Source organism: Palaemon carinicauda, chromosome 16 (genome assembly GCF_036898095.1).
Source record: "Palaemon carinicauda isolate YSFRI2023 chromosome 16, ASM3689809v2, whole genome shotgun sequence".
Taxonomy (NCBI): domain Eukaryota; kingdom Metazoa; phylum Arthropoda; class Malacostraca; order Decapoda; family Palaemonidae; genus Palaemon; species Palaemon carinicauda.
In genome coordinates this window covers 125,967,513-125,981,070 of record NC_090740.1, presented here as the reverse complement: position 1 = coordinate 125,981,070, position 13,558 = coordinate 125,967,513, and the positions used below count along the sequence as shown (strand labels likewise).

Genomic DNA, 13,558 nt, shown 5'->3' with positions numbered 1-13,558 from the left:
AACTCCAATGTTACTTATAGTTATTCAATTGATTATATATACAGTATTCATCCTGATTTTCTTCATATGAATCAATGCCTGAAAACTTTAAATCAATCAATCAATCATATGAATCAAAGTTTGTATTTCCTGTTGTATGAGCTGTGTCCACAATTTTGACCATGGAAGTTCCCTGCATGTTCATCTATGTCAAACTACATTTATTACGAGAGATTGGCTATTGATCCATTGAGTCTTTGTCTCTACTGAAGCGACTTTTCCCTTCTATCAGAGCTTGTTTAGTTTATGAGGTCTGCTTTGTGCATGTTCCAAATGCTCTCCTCCCCAGGTATCCAAATGCTCTTATTCACAGATTTTTGCTAGTTGCAAAATAAATATCACTATAGAAAGTAAATCTTTTCTGATGCCTTGAATGTTCTCATTCGCAGATGTCCATTAGCAGTTTTGTTAATGTTCTCATTTCCGGATGTCGGAATGTTCTCATTCGTAGATTTTTGCCAGTTTCTATATTATTGAACCTGTAAAAGAAACATCCATGTAGACAGCAGTTCTTATCTGAATGAGATGATACAGCATAAATCCCTTAAACCAATATGATTAGGTTTGATAAAGCAAGTGTCAATTGCATGAAATTCCAGTATATCTTAAAATATGGTAACCAGGAACCTAAAGTGTTACAAAGATGAATTTAATATTTCTTGCCAAACCACAGACATTTCATTTATGATTAAGTTTTCATTCAGAAGCCCTTGGAACAAGACAAACAGCCACATTATTAAGGAACACAATATTACCTTAAATAAACCCCTGTAATCTTGGTTGATTCTCTTTTAAGTCATTTAACAATGAGGCAGCAGATCGACTAATACGAGATTTCTTACTGAAGTTGACAAGTACAGATAACCCACGTATAATTTTGTCTTTGGTTTGAAATAAAAGCACTTTTCTGTTGAGAAAATGTACCTTTAAATACTTATCAATATCTTGCCAGCTAAATGTCTGAGATGAATAAATCCCACCCCCAAAAAATGATTATCAGTGGTTTCATTTGTATGTACTGGTTTGTAGAAATAAATTCCACTTCTAAATGGATTAACACGTTTAAAACTACGGTTTTGTTTAGTTCATGCATATATTTTTTAGTCAAATAATCTCTACATAAAAATTGCAATTCTACCAAGCTTCTACAGTGATTAGTTCTCAAGAGTACTTTGCTTTTATACATATAAACAATAAAAATCCTTATTCAAGTATTTATAACAATCAAATCTTCATATTACTAATTTTTACATTTTACCAAATACTTATCTATATTATAAGTTGCATGAAAATGTCATATCTCTTTAAAGCAGTGAATTTAAAGTCTCCAAAGAGTTAGGTACAGTATTCCTCTATGTCTGATTTACCTTAGAATTCATGGCGAGACTGTGAAAAAGAATCTTAAGACTTGTTCCCAGGGCAATCGCTGACTGCATCGGATGACGGAGATGGCCCATATATCTGCAAAGGTTTTGAAAGTCCATCAAAATAGCATCTTTGAGCTAAATTCATTTTGATAAACATATAAACAATTTGGTAATATTAGCAGTCTTTTCAAAATGAGCTTAGCATTTTTTAGACTGCTATATTCTTGAAGTGATGGATGTCTTTAAACTATTCAATTAGACCTTTCAAGTAGGAAGTAGTGGAGCATTAAAACCTTGAATAAGCTATTTAAAAATTCCCTTCAAGGGTTTTACATGTATATACGACCTATGTGTAAAACCTTCAATATTACACATCTATCAATAGTCATTAAAATGATATTTTTATTCAAGATAATAAAAAACAAAAAATCTGCATTCCAGATTCATAAACTTACTCCAGCATCCATTTCATAGACACGTATTCTGGCTTCAATTTTAAATCCTCCACATTATATTTTTGTGTAGCTAAGATCGATTCATTGTCTTGTCTTGTGTTCAGCAAATCTCTTAAGTCGTTTCAATACACAAAATTGATTCAATATAACCCAAACTCATTTGTAGCAACGCTTCTATAACTTAATTCGATATTTCGATTTCTCTTTAAAAATATAATTAAGTTATATCATAGGAGCTTGTGATGATGATATATGGAAACTTATTCCTTACTAGAATGAAATCTTTATTAACGTTGATAATTTTTAGATTTTCTATAAATACTGGACTTGAATAAATTAATCATAGCTTATCCTGGGAGAATCAACGTTTGTAAAGACAATCGACTTCATTTCAGAAACTGAACTTACTGAGAAAAAAAAAATTACATTTTATAGTTCTAATTTATGAAGAGGTAGCCCGAGTAGAAAAAGTTAAGACTGAAATCATACTTTTTAAAAGTACAGTATTACCTTATGCATTAAAACTTGAGTTTATCAACTTTAAGGGCTCTATCTTAAGTTAATTTCTTCTAAAGGGGAGATTACTTTGTCAAATACGGTGACATCATTAGTAAAACTATAAAACACTCTATTTTTACCGAAATAACTTGTTAGGTTTGACAGACACTTGGAATGACTTTGAATTTGAAACAAACTGATTCACGTAGATAACTTGAGTTGTATTGAACCAACTTAAAGAATGTATTGAAATGACTTGAGGGTAACCATCATTTAGGTCTAAAAGCAAAGAATGGTCTGGAAAGAAAATAATTTACATTAGTGTCTTCTTAGGAAAAAAATCTATACTGTAATTAAAGCTAGGAATAAGTATTTATTTACTAAGAAATTGAACTATTAATCTTTTGTTACTTATCTATGTGACAATACAACGGCTTACTTTTCGTTATAATGTAAGGATAATTTTTCATATTGAATTTTATTACAATTATGACAAAATATAATACTATTAACTATTTAGAAATTTTACTTGGTTTTACTTTAAAAAAAAAAAAGTGAGGCACAGACTTCTCATTCCCTTTACCACAAGTGTTTTTTATACATTTCAATTCCTAATAAAAGAAATGAAATAAAATGTTGGGCAAACTTTTTGTGTATAATAATTCTAAGGTGTGCAACTGGACCCCTTAAATGTTATTCAACTATTTACTCTGTCTTACAACTGATTAAAAAAAAAAAAAAAAAAAAAAAAAAAAAAAAAAGTTGAAAAATATTTTCCAGACAAAAAGTTATAAATTAGAAATTCTCTTAGCATTTTGAATTTTTACTTGTACAGTATATTTTCATAGATCTCCAGTACTAGATTAAATTTGAAGATCACTTTTTTTTTTTTTTTTTTTGCTAATGGTTGGCTAATTTAGCTTTTAAGCACCAAATTTGGGAAATAAAATATCTTAAATTTTCATGTTTGAAGGACCAAAAGTCAGCCAAAAACTGAAAAAGAATATTTTTTCCCCGAAAACTACATGGCCTATCTTGAGAAACCAGGCTTCAAAATATTTTTTCTAAAAAGATTTATTGGATCAACTTTAGGACATACAAATGTAGGCTTTTAACGGCAACTTGCCACTGGGAATCATCAGGACATAGTCAACACCTATAAGGGTTGTTTACTAACAAGTGGGGAGCCTTTCCCTCAAATAAAAAAAATTCTCCTCCCCCCCAAACATATGCTATACGTTGTCTACTAAATGACACACAAGCAAGGCTAACTTGATATATTTTCTCGTGTATTTTTGTGGACAATTGCTTTTAGCCTAACTATTCATTGTTTAACACATTATCCCTCCCTCAGCATAAATATTAAGTTTCAAATAAAAAATGGGTAGACAAAGAAATGAGAACACATCTTAAGAAAGTTGCAGCATTGTATAGTTATCACTGCAAATACCAATACAACACCTTATATTGTATAAAGAAAAAAATTACTCCCTATATACACTAATAAAGAGAAAATGATGAATTACATGGGATACCAAAACAAATAGCTTTCCTTAGAATTTTTGAAGAAAAATTATATTTTCATAAAATAAATTTTTGAATATACGTACCTGCTGGTTATATAATGGCTAAAGTCCCCGACGCCTCGGCAGGAAATTCAAAATCTCGTGCATGGCTTAGCGCAGATATGCCAGGTGTACCCAAGCGCCCTCGCGGTACAACAGGTAGAACTATACTCAACCAATTCAGATTTTCCATGCCACATGGTCTCTAGAGGGGAGGAGGGTGGGTCTAAAACTTATATAACCAGCGGGCAAGTATATTAAAAAATTTATTTCATTATGAAAATATCATTTTTAAATATAAAACTTACCCGCTGGTTATATAATGGCTGATTGACACCCATTGGTGGCGGGTCAGAGACGGCTGCATAATTGGAAATTCACTTAGTTACATAAACAACTTGAGCGGTTCTCACCTGATAAGAAAGCCGACAGCAATGCTCTGCCTCATTTTGTCTGCTATCTTTAGGAGATCCAGTGATCCACTCGGGGCTGATGATCTCTAGGAGCTGTCAAACGGTACACCCACCTATAACATGACAGGACCTCAACTAATACCCTTGTTCTGGGCGCTCTCTAGGAACAAAATGACGACCTGACTAGGTCAAAGATTGCCGACCAATCTTCACGTACAATCATAAAAATATATATAACAGTTCCAAGAGAAAAACAATGGTACTAGGAATCTAGGGAAATGTAGTGGAGGATGTTTCACCTACTACTGCACTCGTTGTTACAAGTGATCCCAAAACGTAGACGTCTTCATCAAGAGACTGGATACGGTAAAAGTAATGCAAGGCGAATACAGGATTACCCCCTCACAAGGCTGTATATGTGATGCTTTGCAGAGAACAGTTTAGTTTAAAAGTTACAGAAGTTTCTACAGCTCTAACTTCGTGAGTCTTTACTCTTTCAACATCTTATGATCTGTCACCCAACCGTGTGAAAGAACTTTTGTAATCAAAGTCTATACGAGATGATAGTGTGTTTTAGACATGGATAGCGCAGGCTTCTTGACCGTGCACCCAAGTCATGAATAGACTCTTAGCTTCTATGTTCTTGTCCCGATAAAACTTCGTTTAAATCGGGCAAAAAACTCTTCTCAGTCCATTACAAACCAAATTCGAGAGGATAGTGATCCCGAAAGATTTAGGCTATGGATAAGAAGGATGTTTGTTAATGACCAAGAATCCAGGTTGCAAGGTACCTATGGCTTAACCAATGTGAAGTCCATGTTCTTGCTAAAAGAGTGAACTTCACTGACTCTCAACTATGGTAGACTTACTCAGAAAGTCTCCAAAGTTAGGCCTTGAAAAGAAACCATGTGTTAAAGGTCGGATCTGTCAATACCGCGAAACTCCAGAAACGAACCCTAAATTTCAGGCTGGCGCATCTTGCCGACGCCTCCAAGTCATCTCAAATGATCTGAGAAGATCTATATGGTCTCTATTTGATAGATCCAATCTTCTGCGTCTGAACAGATGCCCGCATACTCCTATACCCTTTGATGGTGGAGGAGGAAAAAATTTGTTTTCTTCTAAGGTCTAAGAAAAAATAGGACACTTGTGTTAGAGTTACCAAATGAAGAGCCGGCTTTAGCTCTACACTACTCCATAAAACACCCTAATCGAGTTGGAAAACCTTGAGGCAAATGTCCTTTGTACAAGCGATAACCTCAGCCATCTCCTTCGAACAACCCTCTAGATCTTAGGGGTTTTCCGAAATACTGGAGGCAGCTAGACCTAAAGTTTGATGGTTTAAAATAAAGCGTTCGTGATCCTGACACGGGTAAAAGAACTAAAGACATACTTCCAGCATGTACCAAACATGTTCCCAGCATGAGTCCAGTATGGTTCCCGCATGCTGCCTACACTTAACATGTCGTGAGAGAGAATCAGGATCTAGAACCGCCTCCTAAAACGCGTCCATATTGGTCGCCAGAAACTGATATTAAAGCTAGGCTTGTTGAAAAGAAGCATCAACAACGTGAACCTCATGCTGTGAGGTTAAGACCTGATCATGTGTAATCAGCGAGTGTTTAACAAACTTAAAGCCAAAGCTTGACACGAGGAAGCGCTAGTTGCGAGGCCAGAGACACGCGAAGGAGAGAGAATAGTCTGTTTATACTGCTGTGAGACAAAGACTTTACTGTATGCATCTAGCATGCGACCATAATGTCGCATGTGCTTGCATTGCCCTAAGGTGTCAGCGAGCTGTATGCGTTCACCTTGTAGTTTGGATACAGCGCTCTGTGTGTGTGTCCCGCTTGTTGTAAATCTACAGCGTGCTGCGTGGAGGCGACAGCATAGCGTCCGGTCATTGACGGAAAGACGTAACAGTTTGCCGAGAGTTGTCCGCGTGTAGCATGCGTCGGCATGAGAGAGAGTCGCGCGTCCCGCAGACAGCGAAAATGAGATAACTTGTTGAAAGGATCAACTTTGACGGTAAGCGTCCAACATACGACCAGACTGGCGTCTACATCTGTGACTGCGTGAGGGAGACCAGAACTTGCGTCTATGTCTGCGTGACGTCTGCTGTAAGAGAGACACCAGACTGCTACAAGCACCCGCTCTAACGCTTCTCGTAACACGAGCATATCTCTGCGAGAAAGCGTTACTAAGCATAGGAGAACTATGCCTTCTGACAAAAAACGGAAAACCATTTCTTCAATCTATGGTAGTCCTTAGACTCTTTTAGGAGAAAAATTTTCTCCACCCCGAGAATCGTAAACGCTAAACACAGATGAAATAGACCTCTTTTAGGTCAGACCAAATCTATACTCGCGGGGTAGCGAGTGCGCCCACTCAAGCGTGGGCGAAGGCTGGGAGAGAACATCAAACGCAGTCCTGTGAGCGACCTGGGAGTGTCCCTATGACATTTCAAGCGCGCCTTGTGCGCGAACTGAACGTATACAATGCTGTGAGATACCGTCAACAGTAGTCGCTAGACCTCAGAAGAAAGTAATAAACATTTCCCCAAACTGGGGGAGGAAAAGAAATGAGAACAGAAGCAAACTGAGCACCTTTTCCGTGAAGAATTATATGTCTTACACGATTCTGGTGCTGACACGTCGCCTTCTTCCGAAAAGAAAAAACTTCCGGCGAACATTAGTTACTGAAGGATAAGTTATTAGAAAACATACGACTCCTGAAAGGTCTTGGACATATTGATTGGTGACTACCAAGTCTAGGTTTTGCATCCTTCAATGAGAACAAAGTCTTTCCTCCCTGAAAGTGCGTCAGATTCCAGAGGAAGAGCTAGGATTGTATGTGACTTGTCCGACTTCCGCTTCTCTCGCGGAAGAAAAAACACACTCGATTGCTTCCTGTTTAAGCATAACACGCCTGCTGCGAGGTTAAGTTCTGTTCGAGTGCATACATGACGAGTAACTTCCTAGTCTGGAAGACAGGGAAAAATGTAGAACGTCATTCTCGTTAGGGAACTGCATTCTAATATGCAGAAAACGGTTACAAGATCCATGATACCATAGCGATGATGAACTGATCGCTTCAAGATATTCCAACTTCGCTCTTTTCAAGAAACTATGTCACATGGTTGTGATGTCATAGCTCGACAAACGTAGGCGAAGAAAAGAGCATTACTTCATCATTCCAAAGTGGAGAAGGAACGTCTTGGACTGCATTAACAGTAACGCTCGGCGGAACAAACGTTTAATGCACAAGGTCCGCGAAGCACTTCAGCCTACCGACCTTCCTTCTCCCAAGGGTTGGAACGTAAGTTAGAGATATAGGACTAGGGGCAAGGTGAAAACGAACAAACACCTCCTCCAGAGCACTGCGCTATGTTTACGAGTCACTAACAAGAGAGGTTTAAAAACATAATACATTAAATCATAATAGAACTGCCCGTGGTGGGAGATATACTTTTACGTTCTATTCTCAAAGGTCTTGATGCCCTTTCTGCTGTTGCAGCTGCAAGCGCTGCATCAATCTCTACAGTAAGGTTCGTTATTTTTCTGAGAATGATTTAATGTTAATTTATTTATTTTATCATTAATTTACCAGGCCATCATTCCCTAAAGGAGCCCTTTGGGTTAAATCATCTTGCTTTCCCGACTAGGGTTGTATCTGGCTAGTAATAAAAATAAAATAAAATAAATAGCGATACCATCAACTCAACTAGCGAAAACTCTGAAGTCGGAACGAGGAGCAGCAGGTAAAAAATATGAGAGAAACTCTTTAGAAAATTCTCATGAGTTTCTGAAAGTTATTTCCTTCCTTTTACAATCTCTATCCTAGGAAGAGAAGTATTGATTCTTAAGAATCCACTCCTTATGATTCTGAATTCAGACCTCAATACTTAGAGAGGTTTTAATTCTAGTTCTCCCAACCGAGAGTTAGCCCAGCAGGCCTTGGTCCGAGAATATAATATCTTTCTAGTTAAGATTTATTTCTTAATATAGCGTCTGGAGCAACAATAACTCAACACTAGACGGTCATGATCAGGTAGACTGGCGCTGAAGCGTCCACACTGGCGCTGAAGCGTCCACACTGGCGCTGAAGCGTCCACACTGGCGCTGAAGCGTCCACACTGGCGCTGAAGCGTCCACACTGGCGCTGAAGCGTCCACACTGGCGCTGAAGCGTCCACACTGGCGCTGAAGCGTCCACACTGGCGCTGAAGCGTCCACACTGGCGCTGAAGCGTCCACACTGGCGCTGAAGCGTCCACACTGGCGCTGAAGCGTCCACACTGGCGCTGAAGCGTCCACACTGGCGCTGAAGCGTCCACACTGCCGCTGAAGCGTCCACACTGGCGCTGAAGCGTCCACACTGGCGCTGAAGCGTCCACACTGGCGCTGAAGCGTCCACACTGCCGCTGAAGCGTCCACACTGCCGCTGAAGCGTCCACACTGCCGCTGAAGCGTCCACACTGACGCTGAAGCGTCCACACTGACGCTGAAGCGTCCACACTGACGCTGAAGCGTCCACACTGACGCTGAAGTGTCCACACTGACGCTGAAGTGTCCACACTGACACTGAAGTGTCCATACTGACGCTGAAGCCTTCACACTAACACTGAAGCCTCCACACTGACACTGAAGCCTCCAGTGACGTGGCGCTTCGCTCCATTCCGTTGACGTTCCGTTTCCGTAGCCGCACCGTTCCGATGACGCTTCGCCGGCTCTGTTGCCTGGCGAACGTCGGCGCGTCTGGATAGACTGATACTAGGCGCTATAAGCAGTCGGTTTGCGTTGAGCAGGTAATCGAAGTAATGCATCCACTTCCTCCCCCCATTGAACATTGCGGTTGGTAGGCCGCCTGAGCAACAACGAGTCCTCACCGTTAAAGACACTTCGTCTGTGCGACCGTGTCAAAGACCGGAATCGAGACACCCAACAGCACTGTTAATGGCAGGCTGAAAAGACTGCATAAACGAAGATAGATGCTGTTTCATGCCTAACTGCAAAGATCAAGGATCCAACTAAGGCGAAATGTATTCAGCATTATCATCGTCGATCCATAGCACTTGTCATTGTCGAGAGACGACATCCATCAGGTGGAGGTGGCGGCACTGCGTCCGCGCCGCCTGAAACGTAACACACGCAGAACAAATCTAATTTTGTTTTCAGCTTAGCGCCTATGAAAACACTAATTCCTCGCTTTATCTATAGCGAGGGTGAGCGTTCTGGTGATCGACAGAAAACGCTCAAGAGGACTTCAGTTCGGGTCTTAAAAGACTGTAACACCCGGTTACTCTCTCAATTCCTTTCGCCGTTCGACTCAACATCTCCCCTGTGTCCGGGAGCTCGACAGAGGTCTAAGGCTAGGATAACGACAGGTCTGAATAGAAGCACTCTCCACTGAATAAAATTCACTGCACAATTTATCACCAAAAAATTTGCACTTTACTCTTTAGCACAAAGATAGTTTCATAATTACCTGAAAACCAAAGTATACAATCTCTCAAACAAAATGAACTCCGTAGGGAGAGACTAATAATTCTGTCGCTGGACAATAGTGTTTGAATAGGAATGCAAAAGTACCGAATCCCATATAAATGTAACAAAATATTAAATATCAAATACAGTATTACCTTAATAGATATATCTATAAATTAAATAAAACCTTAAATTAAAGGGTTCCAATAAAAGACGAATTATCACTCGCACCATTGGAACATCTACAAATAATATACAAACAATTTTAGTATTCCAAAAACCACCGAGGCAACAACGATACATAGAATCGTGCGCTACATCGATTGTAAAGAATACTGCATCGTATAAACTAAACTAAACTAACTTCCTTTAATCTCTGACTAAGGAAAAAAATACTGAAAGGACCAATTAATTGCAAAATAAAATGTTCCTTTTAGATAGTACAACTTAAAACTTGAGAAGTAAGAAGAATGTACTTATTCATAAAATCGCTACAATATATTGTAAAATCGTAACGATACTGACTACTGCGTAACAAAAATAAACTGAACGTTAGTTAATCTTTGCAAACAGATCGAACATTATCCAAAGAAAACTATTAAAAGGATAAAATTTTCTCAAAATAATTCTTTTAATTTAATTTATAACTTAATATTCACTTATATTCTTTGTAAAAAGCAAGAGAGACTTTTGGCCTACGGAAGAGGCTGTGACGTCATCAATGGACGAAATGTTTACATTCGCCCCTATGCTTTCGCGAGGCTTAAAAAAAATTGAAAAACCCTCTAACCCTACTTTTTAAGTTATAAATACGTGATCAGATCAAATAAAACAAAAATCCGAAAGCCAAAATTCAAAAACGTTAATACATCACCATATAACGTCCAAACAGTAAGAAAACGAGAGAGAATTTCCAACAGAACAGCCAGCTATGGCGGCAGGAAAAATCTGAATTGGTTGAGTATAGTTCTACCTGTTGTACCGCAAGGGCGCTGGGGTACACCTGGCATATCTGCGCTAAGCCGTGCGCGAGATTTTGAATTTCCTGCCGAGGCGTCAGGGACTATAGCCCTTATATAACCAGCGGGGAAGTTTTATATTTAAAAATAAATAGGTAGGTTACAAGAAGATTGCCTACAGGGCAAGAAGTGCCTTTCTTAATATAAAAAAAACAACTGGAAATAAATATTTTTCCTAAATAAATAATTTGAAACAAAATGCTAAAATTTTTTAAAACAATTTTTCCTAGCTATAAAACCCAAGTCATTTAAATGGGTTACTCTTGCTTTCATTTTCTACGACTGGACATCAAAAGAAAAAGGGTTCAATTGCTTCAAACAGTTGCTAGACAACTACAGTGCATGGGTCGCATGACTCACTTCACCTTTTCTGGTCAAAGACTTCTGAGGCAGTTGAGAAGGGACCTCGATTAAATGACTCAGGCTTTTATATCTAGGAATTTTTGTTTTGTTTTTATTAATATGGAGTTTTTATGATAAAACAAAGTTTTATGAATACTTACCTGGCAGTTATATATACATAGCTAATTATCTCTATTTTGGCAGAATTTTTCTAAACTAGGCAACCGCCTTGTGGTGGTTGGGTGGTAACACCCGTTAAAAGGGTGGTAGGAGGAATCATTCCCGTTTTCTGTTCTTCAGTTCATCTATGCCCGACCTGTCTCCTGAGGGGAGGTGGGTGGGCCTTCGAATGTATATATAACTGCCAGGTAAGTATTCATAAAACTTTGTTTTATCATAAAAACTCAATTTTTATGAATAGAACTTACCTGGCAGTTATATATACTGTACATAGCTGATTAACACACTTGGAGGAGGGTGATAGACAGTAAACATCGTTGGGGAAACAACCAAAAAAGCTGTAGGATAAATAAACACCTTGATTCCTTACCTGCTAAGGTAGCTGACTTCAAAGGTTCCTGCCTCTTGAGTTGCTTTCCCTTAGGAGTGTCAGCCAGGATGTGACCTGCAGTGCTGAAAACACTCAATCGAGTCTGTCAACGGGGTGAGACCAACAATCTGACTAGACTTCAGGACTACCTATTGCCCAAAATAAAAACCGCAACCTTACCAAACCAACCACCTAACATTTGCAAAGTAGATAAAAATTATCTAACTAGACTGAGGTGACTGTACACAAGTCGAAGTCCTCAGACAACCAATAAAAAATACACCAACCTATGCACAAGTAAACAAAACTAAGGTTGAGGGGAGGTAGTAACTCCTTTGCCTAATACAGAAGCCGTAGCTACGTATGGTCCCAAGGTATAACATTTCTCATAATCCACCCTCACCTCTCTGAGGTAATGAGAGGCGAACACAGAGTTGCTCCTCCAGAATGTCGCATCCATAATTTGACGGAGCGACATGTTCTTGCGGTAAGCAAGCGAGGTCGCAATGGCCCTCACTTCGTGAGCTTGCACTTTTAAACGTCCGAAGTGTTCCTCCTCACACAAGAGATGCGCTTCTCTTATCACTTCCCTCAGGAAAAAGGACAAAGCATTCTTGGAAAGGGGCTTTTGAGGATCTTTCACAGAACACCACAGGGAGCTAGAAGAGCCTCTCACACTTTTCGTGCGAGACAAGTAGGTCTTGAGGGCTCGTACTGGACAGAGCAGCCTCTCTTGCTCTTGACCCACTAGGTTGGTCAAGTTAGGAACCTCAAAGGTCCTCGGCCAGGGCTTAGAAGGGTTCTCGTTCTTAGCGAGAAAGTCTAATCAAGGCACAAACTGCCCCATTCAGATTGAAGCCTACCTGTTTTTCAATTGCATGGACTTCACTAACTCTTTTAGCTGTTGCTAAGGCCAAAAGAAAGAGGGTCTTCTTGGTAACCTCCCTAAGGGGAGCCTGTGAGATGGGCTCAAATCTCTTGGTGCACAGAAATTTAAGAACCACATCAAGGTTCCAAGAAGGGGGCTTTAACTGGGTCTGCTTGGTCGTCTCAAAAGACTTCAAGAGGTCATGTAAGTCCTTATCGCGAGACAAGTCAAAGCCTCTATGCCGACAGACGGAAGAGAGCATACTTTTGTACCCCTTGATAGTGGACACAGCTAGCTTAGCGTCCTGCCCGAGGTACAACAAGAAATCCGCAATCTGGCTCACAGAGGTAGTGGATGAGGAAATCTTGTGCTTCCTACACCAAGCTCTAAAAGTCTCCCACTTGGACTGGTAGACCCTCTGCGAAGAGACCCTCCTCGCTCTGGCGATAGCTTTCGCAGCTTGCGCTGAAAAGCCTCTCGATCTGAAGAGCTTCTCGATAGTCTGAAGGCAGTCAGATTGAGAGCGAGGGGGTTTTGATGATATCTCCCGAAGTGGGGTTGTCTGAGCAGATTTGGACTTGCAGGGAGGCTTCTTGGAAAGTCCATCAACAAGTCCACCACCTCCGTGAACCATTCCCTCATCGGCCAGAACGGAGCTATCAGGATCATCCATCCCGAATCGAGGAGGGTGAATTTCCTGACTACCAGATTGATGATCTTGAACGGGGGAAAAGCATAAGTGTCCATCCCCGTCCAATCCATCAAAAAGGCGTCTACTGCTATTGCCTCCCTGTCCGGAACTAGGGAGCATAGATGGGGATCCTCTTGGATAAGTTGGAGGCGAAAAGATCGATGAGGGGTCTCCCCCACAGCCTCCAGAGACTCTGACAGAACTGTTGGTTGAAGGTCCATTCTGTGGAAAGGACCTGCCCTTTCCTGCTGAGCATGTCCGCCCTCA

General features: G+C 39.9%; 1 long non-coding RNA gene across 1 annotated transcript in view; it reads right to left on the bottom strand.

Moving 5' to 3' along the window:
- Window positions 1-393: 393 nt before the first annotated feature.
- Window positions 394-13,558, bottom strand: part of LOC137655858 (uncharacterized) — a 37,886-nt gene continuing 24,721 nt past the window's right edge. The window contains exons 2-4 of the long non-coding RNA XR_011046884.1: window positions 1,862-2,656; window positions 1,407-1,500; window positions 394-518 (exon numbers count right to left, since the gene is read on the bottom strand). This is a non-coding gene — a long non-coding RNA (uncharacterized lncRNA). The remainder of the gene's footprint in view (window positions 519-1,406; window positions 1,501-1,861; window positions 2,657-13,558) is intronic.